The sequence below is a fragment of the Moschus berezovskii genome, chromosome X (genome assembly GCF_049115385.1).
Source record: "Moschus berezovskii isolate FMDL1 chromosome X, NW_MosBer_1.0, whole genome shotgun sequence".
Taxonomy (NCBI): domain Eukaryota; kingdom Metazoa; phylum Chordata; class Mammalia; order Artiodactyla; family Moschidae; genus Moschus; species Moschus berezovskii.
Window position 1 is genome coordinate 55975503 of NC_142488.1, and position 15134 is coordinate 55990636.

At 45.0% G+C, this 15134-nt stretch overlaps 1 pseudogene; it reads right to left on the minus strand.

Moving 5' to 3' along the window:
• The window catches only part of LOC148773323 (protein fem-1 homolog A-like), a 99049-nt pseudogene that overhangs the window by 46872 nt on the left and 37043 nt on the right, over positions 1–15134 (minus strand).

The window sequence follows — 15134 nt, forward strand, 5'->3', positions numbered from 1 at the left end:
TGCCCACAGTGTTAGATATAATGGTCATCTGAGTTAAATTCACCCATTCCAGTCTATTTTAGTTCACTGATTCCTAAAATGATTCCTATATTAACAGTATATTGGTTATAAAAATGATGATACATGCAAAAACTCAATATTATGCAACTGTTAAAACTGTACACACAAATATATGCCGACATGGAGAAATGTTTAAGTTGCTGTAAAGAGCAAAAATAGAAGGTAAACAAACACTTCTAGTTTTCATATAAACTAAGTGTGCATATATTAATAATATATTAAACACTCATGAACAGACACACATGCCCATATGCAGAAAAAAATATCTGAAAGCATAAACATCAAAATGTTAATAGAACTGATAGTTAGGTGATAATAGAGTTAGAGGTCACTTTAATTATTTTCCTTCTACTTAGAGTGTATGACTTCCTGTTACAGAAATAAAACTATTTTTATATAATCATATACACATTTTTACATATTTATATACATATATGAATTTACATAATGATATAAAATACATTTAACTTTCAAATCCATGTAATAAAACTAAAGTAATGCAGATTTATAATATACACTGTCTTTCTGAGCCCCTGTGACAACCATCCTGTCCCCGGAGTTGACAGCAGACTCAGGACTGTCAGAAGAAGGGAGCTGTGGGGCAGTGGGGCAGGGTCTGGCTCCCTCATCCTCCTCTGTTTGCAAAATTTCAAGAGGAATTTTTAGTGGGAAAGCAGGTCCTGGCTGGAGTGTGGGGAGTGTGGAGGACACAGTGAAGACAACTGGCTCCAGTCCATTACTGTCACAACCCCAGGAACCTGGCACTCGTGCCTTCTCAGGCTACTTTATTCATCTTTGAGAAGAGGAGGAAGAATTAGAAGGGCCCTAGGGACTGTGCTCACCCTACTACCTGGCCATCCTCTAAGTTCCAAAAAAAAAAAAAAAAAATAAAGAGAAATTTCTGCCCTAGATCAGGGTAGAGGGGAAATTAGCAAATCCCCAAGGATCAGGAAAACGGAAGATCTGGTGGTGATCAGCTGAGCATTTGCACAGAGCCAGTGGGGAGTGCTGGACATCAGGGCACAATGTCTCCCAGGCTGGGGCTGGTGGTCACCCCTACCTGGACATTGCTGCCTGCAGACATCCTGGACCTCCCCTTCTCCCAGGCTATGGGGCTCACCCTTCATCCCACCGTTCCTCCATCAACTTCATCTCATTTTTCACTGATATAGGCAGGGCTCTGAATGTGGGGCACCAGCCACGTGGTACTCACGCTCAGCCGCGGGATGGTGATTCATCTCAGGGGCAACAAGTCTGGAATCTGTCCCTCCTGTGACACACTTGCCCTGCCATGAGGCCCTGCTGATCAATATCAGGTACCTCATTTAATTTTCACTGTAACCTTGCCAGCTACATGACAATGATTATCATTAAAACCATTTGACAGCAGAAGCTGTTGAAGCACAGTGAGGCTAAGTCAGTTATCCTAAGGTCACACTACTAGCAAGTAGAAAGACCAGGAAATACTGCAGCCAAGATCAGCTGACTCCAAAGTCAGTCTGTGATTCTGAACCCCATACTGGGTAGGCTCCCAATAAAGAATACTCTGATTATCTATCGTCTCCAAAATGCTCAAGCTGAAGGAGGACATCTTGTGGGCATAAACTGAGCTTCTGCATATTTCAGTGCACATCCACAGCAACCTGCCTTGCCTTCCCTCTTCTGCAGAGGTGAAATCTCAAACTCATCCTCCCTCCTTTCTTAGACACTGGAATCCAGGTGTGCACCAAGTGCCCCAGTGTCTGACCAACTCAAAAAAGTTGGTCTCTGCACACCTCACATCCATGGCACTATACCCCTGATTCCTCTCACTGCCAACCAATCACTGACCAGCAGAATCCACCTATGGATGGACTACAAGGACTTCCAGAGGACACTTCAAAGTCAATGGCCAGGCTCCTCATATTCTTAATCCATGGTGATGACTATGACAACATTGAATAATAACCAACACAAGTACAGCAGTGCCACATCCCATGCAGGTTTCCAATTATCTGTCTTCCCAGACTGCCAATTAATGACCCACAGAGTTTCTAAAACTGACTCGTGGAGCAGCCAAGCACTAAATTTCCTGATGGATGCTATGGTTTTCATCTCAGAAACCAACCTAGTATCTTTCACAAAATCACTGACCCTCCAGTCCCTATCTGTCTGTCTCCATATTCCCATCAACTTAGTTGTCTAAAATAACAAACACTGATTATCTCATAAGTTATGTGGGTCAAAATCCTAGGCACAGCGTAGCTTGATCCTCTGTTTCAGGGTCTCTCATGTGGTTGCAATCAAGGTCTCAGCTATGCTTGGGGCCTCATGTGAAGGCTCACCTGGGGAAGGATGTTCTTCCAAGCTCATTTATGTGGTTGTTTGCAGGATCCAGTTCATTTGGGTTGTTGGTCTGAGAGCCTGATTTTCATATAATTTGTCAAAGACAATCCTGAGTTCTCTGCTATATAGGCTTCCCCAGCATGACAAGGGCTATGGTTTTTCCAGTGGTCATGTATGGATGTGAAAGTTGAACTGTGAAGAAAGCTGAGCGCCGAAGAACTGATGCTTTTGAACTGTGTTGTTGGGGAAGACTCTTGAGAGTCCCTTGGACTGCAAGGAGATCCAACCAGTCCATTCTAAAGGAGATCAGTCCTGGGTGTTCATTGGAAGGACTGATGCTAAAGCTGAACTCCAATTCTTTGGCCACCTCATGTGAAGTGTTGACTCATTGGAAAAGACTCTGATGCTGGGAGGGATTGGGAGCAGGAGGAGAAGGGGATGACAGAGAAAAAGATGGCTGGATGGCATCACTGACTCAATGGACAGGAGTTTGAGTGAACTCCAGGAGTTGGTGATGGACAGGGAAGCCTGGCGTGCTGTGATTCATGGGGTCGCAGAGTTGGAGACGACTGAGCAACTGAACTGAACTGAACATGGCAATTTGGTTCACTAAGTCCACAAGGAAGAGAACCTGTTAGGAAGACAGAACCTACAATCTATTGTAAGCTGATCACAAAGGTGGCATCTCCTCAGTGTTAAAGGTATCAGCTCAGTTCAGTTCAGTCGCTCAGTCATGTGCTACTGCTTAAAAGTAAGTGAGTTACAGAAATGGAGGGAATTACACAAAGCTTTGAATACCAGGAGTCTGGGATCATTGGGAGCCATCTTAGAAGCCACTTCTCATAGGCCATCAATAAAGAAGGACTCTTGGATACATATATATGTATGGCTGAGACCATTTATTTTCCACCTGAAACTATCACAAGATTGTTAATCTGTTGCTGCTGCTGCTAAGTCGCTTCAGTCCTGTCCGACTCTGTGTGACCCCATAGACGGCAGCCCACCAGGCTCCCCCGTCCCTGGTATTCTCCAGGCAAGAACACTGGAGTGGGTTGCCCTTGCCTTCTCCGATTGTTAATCCGCTATATTCCAATACAAAAATAAAAAATGTAGTTAAGAAGAAGGACTCTAATGCAGAGATCCTATACCCACTCCCAAGAAAACACTCCTTAGAGCAAAAGAACAACATGTTCGGACATTACGTGATTTGAAGACTATCCTACCAATTTACTCTATTTGATGAAAACACTAAAGGAAGTATTCTAAATAAATGAACATTGAATGAGAAGATAGATCTCAAAATAAGAGAGCAAAACAATGGGTAGCAATAAGTGTTGTGGTAAAACATACACCTGCAATTGCACATTCATATAGCTAGAGTTAAATTATGATAAATAAAGTAATTGGGAACTTTGAATACAAATACTAAGTAAGTTTTCTTGAAGCAGAATTGACTTAACCTAAGGAAAATACAGTCTTCCAAAGAGCAGCTTTAATATTTCTGGAAAAACACAAAAATAATACTGTTTATCTCCCTGAGGCAAATATGGCTGATAAATCTCTCTCTCTACAAAGAAAGGTTAATTATATTCTGATCAAATAATAGAGAAAACATAAATCTTGCCTGTTAGAAGTGACACAATATATAATGCTACAATTAGTAAACATAAAAAGCACTAATGATGTAAGGAGGGACAAAAATGAACAGAAGCATCAAAGTATTAGGGAGAAGAAGAGAAAAAAGGTGCATTTAGGAAACAGTAAAATTGATAATAAGGAAATTTTAATACAAAAGACAAGATCATCATTTTTATACATATTAAATGGACTAAATCCGAAGACACAAGTGTACGATGAGAGCAAAAAATATATATAGTTGAAAAGAAGTATATCTTAAACAATGAGAAAAATAAGGTTTAGGCAAAGATACACAAGGTTGTGCATGCTCAGTTGCTCAGTCGTGTCTGACTCTTGGCAAGTCCTGGACTGTAGCCCCCAGGTTCTTCTGTCCATGAAATTTTTCAGGCACGAATACTGGAGTGGAGTGCCATTTCCTACTCCAGGGGATCTTCCCAACCCAGGGATCGAACCCATCTCTCCTGCATTGCGGGTGGATTCTTTACCGCTGAGTCACCTTGGAAACCCACACACAAGGTTCGTGGCTGCAAAATAAAAGAAGCAGTGATGATGCACTTGGGAAAGTAAATTCAAGGTCAAAAGGACTAAACAAGCAAAACAAAGAAAACACACAGTGGCATTGTGCGAAATAGCCTAAGATACGTACTTCAGGATTTCCCACCTCTACCTGCCAAAAAACACAACTACAAAGAGAAATTTGTTTTAAAATATTACAACATTTATTCTATCTTTTGACAGCAAAGCAGCTGGAGCAGACAAAAAGACAAAAGTCAGAGTAAAGAAGCAGTAACTGTCAAGCTAGATAGAAAAGTCCTCATGAGTAATCTGAACCTAACAGAAGATATATTTTCTTACATCCATGAAAGTTTATGAAACTCACTTGAGTAATCTGGGCCACAAAGAAAATCCTGAGTAACAGTTTGAGTTCAGATTCAACAACCTATATTCTCTGATCACAGTAAAAGCATAATTACAAATATAGAAAGGAAAGATCACCAAAACTGCTTAACCAGTTAGAAACTAAGAAACATTCCTCAATAGGTAGAATCAGAGTGAGAAATCAATCTGAGCTTGCACTTTTCAGACCAGAGTTTATGAGATACAGCTGCATTAGAAAAAAAGTATATAGTTTCAAATCCTTTACTACTATAATAGATGGGAAAACAAAATTAATAAAGTTAGGAATTCAATTCAAGAAAGAACAAAATGAAGCAAACATAGAAAATGAAACACAAAACAAAAAAATCAAGGTGGCAATTAATAAAATGAAATTATACATAAATAAATATAAACATAAGGAGAATAAATAAAACAAAATTTTAATGTTATAATTATTTATATGGATTTGCTCCAGGAAAAAATGATCAAGTTAAAGAAACAAAAATACAATACTGGGAATAAATAAAGGAGATATGGCACTAGATAGGTAGGGCATTGGTGGTGGTGGTGGTGGTTTAGTCACTAAGTCATGCCCGACTCTTGTGACTCCATGGACTGTAACCTGCCAAGCTCCTCTGTCCATGGAATTCTCCAGGCCAGAAGACCGGAGTGGATTGCCATTTCCTTCTCCAAAGTAGTGCATTAGGTAATTAACATACTAGTTATGGTGGAATACAAGGTGTAAGTCTAGAGCAACATCCTGAAATATTTAGGTGAAATATCTGAGTCCATGCAGAAAAAACAAAAGTGAAAATTACGCACATACAAAAAAAAAAAAATCTCTGAGGTCTAGTAAACCCAGAGAAGGGTAGTGGAAAGAAGAGAACAGACAGAATCAGAGGTCTCGGGGTGAGGGGCATGTGCATAAACCAGGACTGAGCTGACAAGGGCCGAGGCTGACAGAAGGGCTGGGACCTCATGGTATTTTGAGGGGTGGAACAAGATGGGTAGGGGCAAGGGCGTGATTGCATTGACACCTTGAACTCTCCTCAGTGTCCCCATATGGAACCATCACCTTTTCCCTCCATTGCAACACTTTTACAGCACCTCTGGCCTGCGGAATGCCAACAATTATACAGAAGTTGGTCAAAGTGCACTAATCAGGTGACAACGACAGACCTGATGGCCTGGGACGGGGGCCTCAGGGTCCTTGGTACCCACTTTGTAACTTCACGTCTCCCTTGACAGAAAAGGACAGACTGAGCTGAGTGTGTAGCACTTCTCACCCAGATCCAAATGGCCTGCCAGCAAGTAAAGCTGCATTGTCACCCATCACCATTGGAGGTTTGGAATTGGGTTTGTGGGCACAGAGACTGGATTAGGGACCACCAGGAGATATTAAAATATCTTGCTAATCTCAAGTTTCTAAACAAAACTCTGGCCAGTGGGAGATGAGCACAGGGCAGATCCTTTGGCCCTGCCGAGATTCAGGAAAGAGAGAGACAGGGGATAAGAGAAAGGACAGAAGTGGGGATATTTTAAAGACCAGTCCACCTTAAGGAGGCACAGAGACAGGATACTAAATGGGGAACAGAGAAGCACAGAGAAACTTTGAGATGCCCTGAGGAAGACATGGTTAGAGGAACAGGTGTGTGAGAAATTCGTAGTGTCTCCCTTGAACCAGGTATCAGGCATAGGACCTCAGTTGAGCAGAGCTCAGCTGTCTACTCTGGAGCATAGGTCAGTGGTGAGTGGGTCATGCTGGGTTGCTTGGTGAAGCATCAGCGCCAGCAGCCCTGTCCGATTCATCATGGCTGTGTACACCTTGTGCTCTTGCTCAACCAGCTCATGCAACTGTGGGGGGTAAGTGTGAGAAGGGGCTTCTAGGAACCCATGCTGCCCCTCAGCCACACTCAGCCTTGTAACCTACCACACAAACAGGCTCTAGGTCCACCTCGGCACACCTCAGCTTCTCCCAGCAATAGTGGAGGTTGCAAAGGCATTTGGGGAGATGACCGAAATCATCAGTGACCTCAGAGACATTGTGCACTAGTAGACAACCGCACACCTCATCATCTGGAACCGGTGGGCAGAAAGAATGATGATGAGGTATGCACGGGGGTGGCTATGGAGGGGGATCAGGCAGGTAAAATGAGAGGACGAGGGGGATTGGAGGGCAGTCAAGCAGAAGGAGAGGGATGGGAAGTGGCCTAGCAGGAAGGCAGAGAGGAATTCAGTGATTACTAGGTAAAGAAGAAGGGGGCAAAGGGGGTATGATCAAGCATGGAGGATGGAGGGAGAAGTTATGCTGGGATGTAGGAAGGGGTGTGATCGGGTAGGATGGATGGAAGAGTAGAAAGAGATCAAACAGGAAGGAGAGGATGGATGGAGGGGAGGTCTGACAGGGAGAAGTACATGAATGTGAGTGACAGTTGCCCAGTCATGTCCAACACTTTGCGACCCCACGGACCCATGGAATTTTCTAGGCCAGAATAGTGGAGTAGGTAGCCTTTCCCTTCTCCAGGAGATCCATTGAGTGCTCGTGGCCTAACACCGGGAGTTGCTTACAGTACCTCTTACTCTCTGCCTTGTAAACATCACAGAAGAGCCTCGTGGCTCTGGGGAGAGATTGAAAGTGAGGTGCTAAAGATGAAGAAGAGGGGGTTTCACCCTGAACCCAGGCCACACTTTCTCCCAATCCCACCCAAGTGGGCTTCCCTGGTGGCTCCTCATACAAACCCTGCTCCAAACTCACCCTCTTTTGCCTCTGAGCCCACCCACATCCTGCCCTTGATCTTGCCCACCCTGCTCCTGATCCTGTCCACATCATGCCTTTGAAGCTTCTGCTTCACCATCAGTCTTTCCAACGAATTTCCAGGGATTATTTCCTTTAGGATTCACTGGTTTGATCTCCTTGTAGACCAGGGAGCTTTCAAGAGTCTTCTGCAGCATGAATATTTACCAGAAAAGGCAAGCATAGAGTAGCCTCAGGGCAAGTTATTGAAACTTGTGGTTCACCAGTTTCCACCTCCAAGATTCCCTCAATCAGGTGACTTTGAGACTTTGGCCTATTATTCCCTAGCTGAGGGTTTCATCCTGGGCTTTCCTGATTCCCTTGTTCCTGCAGGGTCTGCATTCTCAGGAGTCTCTTTCTCCAGTCCCTCTTCCAGTGTCTTGGCATCATGTAATAATGACATACAGTTTTCCCACCTAACTTGGCTCCCTTCACTTGTTGTCCAGAGTAGGGATTCTTCCCTTAGAAAATAGTTGTAACCAAGTGGCTAACACAGTGATGTTTAACTGCTTTTCTCCTTCCTTTGTCTCTAGCATGCCCCCAAATTGAGCAGCTGCTGCTAAGTTTTATGTAATAATCTCTTCTAGGTTGAAAGAAACATAGATAGGACTAGTGGGTGATTTTGAACTGCCTCTGGAGCCATGCCGGTAAGTTGTGGGAAAGCCTCAACAAACTGCCAGTGAAAATCACCAAAGAAATCACTAGTCTTCTGGATACAATGCTGTGATTTCTCCCAGCTCACTTTTCATAGAAGGGCTTCAACTATGGCCACCTGTAGGTGTCTCAGTGGGTCCCTCAAGCTGTTAGTCCTTCCATGGTTGTGGGAGGTGGCATATAGCCAGAGTCTTTGGGCCACCTTTCCCCCTGATATGGTGGGTTGCTTTCTGGTCCTGACATGCCTGCTCCATCAAACAACCAAAGCCTTCTGCTTGCAGAATTCTGTGCAGCTACCAGGGCACATCCCCATGTTTGGGGCTGTAAACTGAAAACACACTGCCAGGTACTTGTGAAAACTTCTGTGGGTCTTACCGGGCCCCGGCAAAGAATCCCTCAGTGAATAATGTAGGGCCGAGATCTAGGCTAAGCCTGAAATGGAATCACAGCTAGGGCATGAGATACACACATCTCACACAGGGCAGATAATTCATTACTGTCTCCTTGTCCTTCTTCACAGGGAAATCTATTTAACTGCCCATCTTGAAGATCATCGTTTTGCCCTTACTAGAAGTCGGATTGAGGCGTGAAGATGAAGAGATGCCATGGAAAGGGAGCAAAAGGAGGGGAGACAGCAGAGAAAGGAGGAGGAGGGTTTGGAGAAAGAGAAAATGACTTTAATTCTCCCATTTCCTCTTCCACTTTCCTACGTCTTCCCAAATAATGTTTAACCTTCTTTCTAGGATGATAGTCATCCTGTAAACACAAGTAATTCCTTTGCTGGGGATGTAAGTGCAAGTGTTAGTCAATCAGTCGTGTCCACCTCTGTGCAACACCATGTACCCTGGCCTGCCAGGCTCCTCTGTCCGTGGGATTCTCCAGGCAAGAATACTGGAGTGGGTTGCCATTCCCTTCTCCAGGGGATCTTCCTGACCCAGGGATCAAACGCAGGCCTCCTGCGTTGCTAGCAGATTCTTTACCGTCTGAGCCACCAGGGAAACCTGGGCAAGAGGTTCTTCTCAAAACCACCATATATATTAATTCATCCAAATTAATGGGAGCATCCTCAGGCCAATATAAGCCTGCATTTTCCTTTCAAATGGGTTCCCTTCCAAATGTCATATAGAGCTGTATTGGCCATTCAAGAGAGAAGATCTGCAGGCAACATCTGGGCTTCCCATCTTAACCACCATTAAAGCTGATGGTGACCCTGATGGATTTTTAGGTCCTGTATTATGCATGCTTACTCAGAAAGAAAATCTAGAATTTGGAGAGTGAGATCCTTCCAGGTAGTATTTGATAAGAGCAAAGCCCTAAGAGGGAGGCATTTGATAACTCACCATCACTGGTCTGCTCAGTTCAGGAAATTTCAGGTCATTGCATCCTCATCAGCAAACTGGGAAAATTAAAAATACAGTCTCCTGAAAACCCAGGACATCATCTCCACAAATGGAGAATACAAACAGAATGATTTCATTACTGAGTATTAAACAAGACTGTGATTGGCCTCATGGGCAATCTGCTAATCAGACCGCAAAGGTAGCAAGAAATCAACCTTTTGCTTAACTGAACATATACAATCAAGTACCTGAATATTCTTATGAAGAACGACAACTAGCGGTCCTGCAAGAGGACCTGAGACCACCATTTTCTCTACATTCTATCGTAATTCACCCTAAGCTCAGCTGGTAATGGCAATGGCATCTGTGCCAGTTAATTACCTTTATCCAAAGGCAAAGTCAGACTTCTCCTCTCTCTTATGACAAGCAGGTATCGAGGAAAGAGAAGAAAACCTTCCTAAGTGATCAATGCAAAGAAATAGAGGGAAACAGTAGAAAGGGAAAGACTAGAGATGTTTTCAAAAAATTTAGAGATACCAAGGGAACATTTCATGCAAAATTGTGCACAATAAAAGACAGAAATGGTATGGACCTAACAGAAGCAGAAGATATTAAGAAAGGGTGGCAAGAGTACACAGAACTATACAAAACAGATGTTAATGACCCAGATAACCACGATGGTGTGATCACTCATCTAGAGTCAGATATCCTGGAACGTGAAGTCAAGTGGGTCTTTGGAAGCATCGTTATGAACAAAGCTAGTGGAGGTGATGGAATTCCAGCTGAGCTATTTCAAATCCTAAAAGATGATGCTGTGAAAGTGCTGCAATCAATAGGTCAGCAAGTTTGGAAAACTAAGCAGTGGCCACAGGCCTGGAAAAGGTCAGTTTTCATTCCAATTCCAAAGAAAGGCAATGCCAAAGAATGTTCATACTACCACACAGTTGCACTCATCTCAAACACTAGCAAAGTAATGCTCAAAATCCTCCAAGGTAAGCTTCAACAGTATGTGAGCCGAGAACTTCCAGATGTTCAATCTGGATTTAGAAAAGGTAGAGGAACCAGAGATCAAATTGCCAACATCTGTTGGATCATAAAACAAGCAAGAGAATTCCAGAAAATCACGTATTTTTGCTTTATTGACTATGCTAAAGCTGGTAACTGTGTGGATCTCAGCATACTGTGGAAAATTCTTCAAGAGATGGGACTAGCAAACCACCTTACCTGCCTCCTGAGAAATCTGTGTGTAGGTCAAGAAGCAACAGTTAGAACTGGACATGAAACAACAGACTGGTTCGAAATTGGGAAAGGATACATTAAAGCTGTTTATTGTCACCCTGCTTATTTAACTTCTCTGCAGAGCACATCATGAGGAACCCTGGGCTGGAAGAAGCACAAGCTGGAATCAAGATTGCTGGGAGAATTATCAGTATGTTCAGATTTGGAAATTATATCACCCTTAAGGCAGAAATCAAAGAGAAACTGAAGAGTCTCTTGATGAAAGTGGAAAAGGAGAGTGAAAAAGCTGGATTAAAACTCAACATTGAAAAAACGAAGATTATGGAATCTGCTTCTATCACTTCATGGCAAATAGATGGGGAAACAACGAGCACAGTGAAAGACTTTATTTTCTTGGGCTCCAAAATCACTTCAGATGGTGACTGTAGCCACAAAATCCAAAGATGCTTGCTCCTTGGAAGAAAAGCTATGACAATGCAAGACAGCATATTAAAAATCAGAGACATTACTTTGCCCATCTACTCAAAGCAATGGTTTTTCCAGTAGTCATGTATGGATGTGAGAGTTGGACCATAAAGAGAGCTGAGGGGCAGAGAATTGATGTTTTGAACTTTGGTGTTAGAGAAGACTCTTGAGAGTCCCTTGAATGGCCAGGAGATCAAACCTGTCAATCCTAAAGAAATGAATCCTGAATATACATTGGAAGGACTGATGCTGCAGCTGAAGCGCCAATACTTTGGTCACCTGATGTGAATAACTGACTCCTTAGAAAAGACCCTGTTGCTGGGAAAGATTGAAGCCTGTAGGAGAAGGGGACAACAAAGGATGAGATGGTTGGATGTCATCACCAACTCAATGGACATGAGTTTGAGCAAGCCCTGGGAGTGGGTGATGGATAGGGAAGCCTGGCATGCTGCAGCCCACGGGGTTACCAGGAGTCAGACAGGACTGAGGGACTGAACTGAACTGAACTGAGTTCCACCATAGAGCCAGGCCCTGAGGCTAAGCTCTCAGGATGACAGAGAGACAGAACACTGTCTTCTTTAGTGTTTCTATTTCAAGGAGATGGCCCCTAGTCCCCAAAGAAAATTATTCCTGAGTCGTTTTGCTGACAGAAGGCTTATTTACCCTTTTAAGATTTACATGTGTATCCAAGGGACAGAGGAATGGTTTACAAATAACAGTTTCCTCAAGGAAATATTCTAAGAAAAGGGAAGGAGGAAAAGGTCTCTTTGTCTTATAGCAACAGGGAAGATTCCATTTTTTTTTTGTAAAAACGACTGTCAGTTTTAAAAGGTTGTGAGTTTTAAAAGGCTGTGAGTTTCCTGATTTCCCATAGAGGTGACGCAGATCATCCTTGACAAATGCCTGTATGTGCACTGAGTTGCCTTACAGGAAAGGACCCTGAGCATGGGCAACCTGCTGCCTAAGAGCAGCCCGGAAACCAGCCTCGGAGTCATTTGCTGTAAGCACAAACTTGAGAAATGCCAGGGAAAGAGCACTCAGGGCCTTGCTTTCCTGTCACACTCAGCAAGATGTGTAGGAGCACAAGAGACCCATGGAGGAGTGTCTTCAAGTCCAGTGGGACAGAAAAGAAGCCCCCGGCAGTGACACAGCACTCCCAGTGCCATCAGTCTGTGCTGTGCATTTGTTTACAGCCACAAAGTCTCAAATGGCCAGGGCCACTGGAGCAACATACATTCCATTGGCGGTAATCCACAGTGAGCCTGCACCCCCTGCTAGTTTTTTCCACTGGCCATACTGGGCCATTGTATTGATGCTTTACTGTCGTAATCTACCTGCCGCATTTTAGTCCTAATCAAGGCCGTGACTTCTCTTTGTCCTCCAGGGATTCTCTCCTGTTTCTCTTCAGACACCTGGGAGAGGATATGGACATGGGTTGGGGAGTGAGTTGCACACTCTGCTGTCATCTCTCTACACGTGGCAGTCCCTTAGTCGTAGAATTCCCTTTGGTCTTTATCAAAGACCTAGAACAAGCATGCAAGACACTGTCCCAGTGACATATTAGGTCGTGGAAGCAACAATGACAGTTCTGTTGGCCCTTGAACAATGTAGGGGTTAGGGGCACCAAGACCCCTCTGAGTCAAGAATCCAAGCATAACTTTAGACTCTTCCAAAACTTAACTACTAATAGCCTGCTGTTGACTGGAAGCCTTACGGTTAACACAAACAGGTGATTAACACATATTTTGTATGTTATATCCATTACCTAGGTACTAGTGGTAGAGACGGAGAAGGCAATGGCAAGCCACTCCAGTACTATTGCCTAGAAAATCCCATGGATGGAGGAGCCTGGTAGGCTGCAGTCCGTGGGGTCGCTAAGGGTCAGACATGACTGAGCGACTTCACTTTCACTTTTCACTTTCACACATTGGAGAAGGAAATGGCAACCCACTCCAGTGTTCTTGCCCGGAGAATCCCAGGGACGGCGGAGCCTGGTGGGCTGCCGTCTATGGGGTCACACAGAGTCGGACACGACTGAAGTGACTTAGCAGCAGCAGCAGCAGCAGTGGTAGAGAATCCGACTGCCAGGGCAGGAGACGAACAAGATATGTGGGTTTGATCCTTGGGTGGGGAAGATCCCCTGGAGGAGGAAATGGGAAGCCACTCCAGTATTCTTCCCTGGGAAATCCCATGGACAGGGGAGCCTGGCAGGCTACACTCTGTGGGACCACAAAGAGTCAGACACAACCGACAATTCCTTATATACTGTGTTTTTTTAAAAAAAATTATTTTGTTTGTTTTGAGTTTAGGGGGCTGTGCCAAGTCTTTGTTGCTGCATGGGGGTGTTCTCTAGTTGGGATGAGCGGGGTCTACTCTCTAGTGGCGGGCCGCACCCTTCTCATTGTGGTGGCTTCTGTTGTTGTGGATCACAGCTTCCAGAGTGTGTGGGCTCAGTCGTTGAAGCTCTGAGGCTCTAGAACGCTGGCTCAATAGATGTGGCACACATGGGTTTATTTGCTCTGCAACACGTGGGATCTTCTCAGATCAGGGATGGAACCAGTCACTCCTGAATTGCCAGGCATATTCTTTACCACTGAGCCACCAGGGAAGCCCTTAAATACTGTATTCTTAAAGTAAGCCAGAGAAAAATATGTTATTAAGAAAATTCATAAGGAGACACACCTAGGATGGCAGCAGGAGAGATGGTGAAATTTGCAGCCTTCCCCTCTGGGCTCTTGTCCTCGGTCCCCTGTCCCCTCAACCCTTCAGGCGGCCTGCCCATGTCCTGGCAGAGGTCCAAATGGTAGACGTCTACCCCACCGTATACAACACAGTCCGTGTTGACAAGCTTCAGATGCTTCAGAGGCTGCCTAGCAGCCAGAGAAGGGAGGAGCCGGCCGAGCTAACGGGCTAGTTGGCCAGCAGGGGACAGGGGTGGGGGGTTAAGGTGGGGACACCGCTTGTCATCACCTCCCATTGCAGCCACCTAGATGAGGTTGAGTATCCGGGTGGACTGGAGTGGCGCCAGCACGGATGCCAGCGGCTCCATACACTTCAATGAGGAGAGCATCGAGGGCGCGCAGCTGCCGTGGGCCGCCTCCGCAGCTGATCACCTGAACGTGGTGCGGGGCCTGCTGCGCTTGGGGGCCTTGGTGAGCCCGCAAGAATCACAGCCAGAATGGCTTCACTCCTGCGTATGGCAGTGAACACAGAACAGAAATGAAGGCCACTTCTAGGTGGGCAGATTCCCTTCCTTCCAAGTGGTCAAGGTACCCTCGACTGTGGGGCTGACCCAGACAGCCGGGACTTTGATAACAACACGCCAGTGCACATCACAAAGCAGAACAACTGCCTGGGGATCACGAATGCCCTGATAGAGGCGGGGGCCCACATGGAAGCCATCAGAGCTTTCAAGAAGACAGTCTACGAGCTGCTGCATGAGAAGCTGCTGGCCAAGAGCACCATTCAGCCCTTCACCTATGTGACCCTCTAGTGCATTGCGACTTGCACCCTGGACAAGAATAAGATCCCATATAAGGGCTTCACTCCCTAAGAGCTGGGAGCTTTCATCCAGCTGCACGGAAACGGAAAAGGGTGGGAGAGGGAAGCCCAGGATGGGCGGGGCCCACACCTGTCCCCACCCTCTCTGGGGAACACTTGTGGTGTCTGGAAACCAGGAAAGAGCTCATGGGCCTCCATGGCGCCCTCCCCGCATCAGGGAGAGGGGACAAGAATCGATG